Here is a 3,935-nt window from a genome sequence, read left to right on the forward strand (position 1 = left end):
TTTGCGCATTTGAAATGTAACATGGTCTATTGTTGTCATTACCTTATGAAACGTTGACGAAAGCTAAACTAGCATGTTAGACTTCTAAGAATACTAAATAGAGTACAGCGGTCCACTCTGATGCTTTGGAATTGCTCAACTCTCTCATAGATGAGCTTTTGACGTTTATTTGCTATTTGAAATGTAACATGGTCTATTGGCATCATTACCTTATGAAACATTGCACGAAAGCTAAACTAGCATGTTAGATTTCTAAGAACACTAAATAGAGTGCAGCGGTCCACTCTGATGCTTTGGAATTGCTCAACTCTCTCCATAGATGAGCTTTTGACTTTTTTGCAATTTGAAATGTCACATGTTCTATTGGCATCATTACCTTATGAAACGTTGCACGGAAAGCTAACTAGCATGTTAGACTGCTTAGAACACTAAATAGAGTACAACGGTCCACTTTGATGCTTCGGAATTGTTCAACTCTCTCCATAGACTAGCCTTTGGACGTTTTTGCGCAATTTGAAATGTAACATGGTCCTTTTGCTGTGATTACCTTATGAAACGTTGCACGAAAGCTAAACTAGCGTGTAAGACTTCTAAGAACACTAAATAGAGTACAGCGGTCCACTCTGATGCTTTGGAATTGCTCAACTATCTCCATTGAAGAGCTTTTGACTTTTTTTGCAATTTGAAATGTAACATGGTCTATTTGCATCATTACCTTATGAAACATTGCACGAAAACTAAACTAGCATGTTAGACTTCTAAGAACACTAAATAGAGTACAAACGGTTCCACTTTGATGCTTTGGAATTGCTCCAACTCTCTGCCTAGACTAGCTTTTGACGATTTTGCGCAATTTGAAATGTAACATGGTCTATTGTTGTCAGTACCTTATGAAACGTTGCACGAAAGCTAAACTAGCATGTTAGACTTCTAAGAACACTAAATAGAGTACAGCGGTCCACTCTGATGCTTTGGAATTGCTCAACTATCTCCATTGAAGAGCTTTTGACTTTTTTGCAATTTGAAATGTAACATGGTCTATTTGCATCATTACCTTATGAAACATTGCACGAAAACTAAACTAGCATGTTAGACTTCTAAGAACACTAAATAGAGTACAACGGTCCACTTTGATGCTTTGGAATTGCTCCACTCTCTGCCTAGACTAGCTTTTGACGATTTTGCGCAATTTGAAATGTAACATGGTCTATTGTTGTCAGTACCTTATGAAACGTTGCACGAAAGCTAAACTAGCATGTTAGACTTCTAAGAACACTAAATAGAGTACAGCGGTCCACTCTGATACTTTGGAATTGCTCAACTATCTCCATAGAAGAGCTTTTGACGTTTTTTTGCAATTTGAAATGTAACATGGTCTATTGGCAGCATTACCTTATGAAACATTGCACGAAAGCTAAACTAGCATGTAAGACTTCTAAGAACACTAAATAGAGTACAACGGTCCAATTTGATGCTTTGGAATTGTTCAACTCTCTCCGTAGAAGAGCTTTTGACGTTTATTTGCTATTTGAAATGTGACATGGTCTATTGGTATCATTACCTTATGAAACATTGCACGAAAGCTAAACTAGCGTGTTAGACTTCTAAGAACACTAAATAGAGTGTAGCGGTCCACTCTGATGCTTTGGAATTGCTCAACTCTCTCCATAGATGAGCTTTTGACCTTTTTTTGCAATTTGAAATGTAACATGGTCAATTGGCATCACTACCTTATGAAACAATGCACGAAAGCTAAACTAGAGTGTTTAGACTTCTAAGAACACTAAAATAGAGTACAGCGCTCCACTTTGATGCATCGAAATTGGTCAACTCTCTCCATAGACGAGGTTTTGATGTTTTTATGCAATATGAAAGGTAACATGGTCTATTGGCCTCATGACCATATAAAACGTTGCACGAGAGCTAAACTAGCATGTTAGACTACTTAGAACACTAAATAGAGTACAGCGGTCCACTTTGATGCTTTGAAATTGCTCAATTCTCTCCAGAAACAAGGTTTTGGTGTTTTTATTCAATTTGAAATGTAACATGGTCTATTGGGATCAGTACCTTATCAAACGTTGCATGAAAGCTAAACTAGCCTGTTAGACTGCTTAGAACACTAAATAGAGTACAGTGGTCCACTTTGATGCTTTGGAATTGCTCAACTCTCTCCATAGACTAGCTTTTGACGTTTTTGTGCAATTTGAAATGTAACATGGTCTATTGGCATTATTACCCTATAAAACATGGCACGAAAGCTAAACTAGTGTGTGAGACTTCTAAGAACACTAAAGAGAGTACAGCGATCCACTTTGATGCTTTGGAATTGCTCAACTCTCGCCATAGATGAGGTTTTGATGTTTTTATGCAATTTGAAATGTAACATTGTCTATTGGGATCATTACCTTATGAAATGTTGCATGAAAGCTAAAATAGCCTATTAGACTGCTTAGAACACTAAATAGAGTACAGTGGTCCACTTTGATGCTTTGGAATTGCTCGACTCTCTCCATCGATGAGGTTTTGATGCTTTTATGCAATTTGAAATCTAACATGGTCTATTGGCATCATTACCTTATGAAACGTTGCACGAAAGCTAAACTAGCGTGTTAGACTGCTTAGAACACTAAATAGAGTACAACGGTCCACTTTGATGCTTTGGAATTGTTCAACTCTCTCCGTAGACTAGCTTTTGATGTTTTTGCGCAATTTGAAATGTAACATGGTCTATTGCTGTGATTACCTTATGAAACGTTCCACGAAAGCCAAACTAGCATGTTAGACTTCTAAGGACACTAAATAGAGTACAGCGGTCCACTTTGATGCTTTGGAATTGCTAAACTCTCTCCATGGACGAGCTTTTTACGTTTTGTGCAATTTGAAACGTAAAATTGTCTATTGCCATCATTGCTTATGAATGTGGCACGAAAGCTAAACTAGCCTGCTAGAATGCTTAGAACACTAAATAGAGTACAATGGTCCACTTTGATGCTTTGGAATGCTCAACCCTCTCCATAGACTAGCTTTTGACGTTTTTGCGCAATTTGAAATGTAGCATGGTCTATTGGCATCATTACCTTATGAAACATTGCGCAAAAGCTAAACTAGCATGTTAGACTTCTAAGAACACTAAATTGAGTACAGCGGTCCACTTTGATGCTTTGGAATTGCTAAACTCTCTCCATGGACTAGCTTTTGACGTTTTGTGCAATTTGAAACGTAACATTGTCTATTGCCATCACAGCCTTATGAAACGTGGCACGAAAGCTAAACTAGCCTGTTAGAATGCTTAGAACACTAAATAGAGTACAGCGGTCCACTTTGATGCTTTGGAATTGCTCGACTCTCTCCATAGACGAGGTTTTGATGTTTTTATGCAATTTGAAATGTAACATGGTCTATTGGCATCATTACCTTATGAAACGTTGCACGAAAGCTAAACTAGCATGTTAGACTGCTTAGAACATTAAATAGAGTACAACGGTCCACTTTGATGCTTTGGAATTGCTCAAATCTCTCCATAGACTACCTTTTGACGTTTTTGCGCAATTTGAAATGTAACATGGTCTATTGTGGTCATTACCTTATGAAACGTTGCACGAAAGCTAAACTAGCATGTTAGACTTCTAAGAACACTAAATAGAGTACAACGGTCCACTTTGATGCTTTGGGAATTGCTAAACTCTCTCCATGGACAAGTTTTTACGTTTTGTGCAATTTGAAACGTAAAATTGTCTATTGCCATCATTGCCTTAATGAAATGTGGCACGAAAGCTAAACTAGCCTGCTAGAATGCTTAGAACACTAAATAGAGTACAATGGTCCACTTTGATGCTTTGGAATGCTCAACCCTCTCCATAGACTAGCTTTTGACGTTTTTGCGTAATTTGAAATGTAGCATGGTCTATTGGCATCATTACCTTATGAAACAT

The sequence above is a fragment of the Tripterygium wilfordii genome, chromosome 8 (assembly GCF_013401445.1).
Source record: "Tripterygium wilfordii isolate XIE 37 chromosome 8, ASM1340144v1, whole genome shotgun sequence".
Lineage (NCBI taxonomy): Eukaryota > Viridiplantae > Streptophyta > Magnoliopsida > Celastrales > Celastraceae > Tripterygium > Tripterygium wilfordii.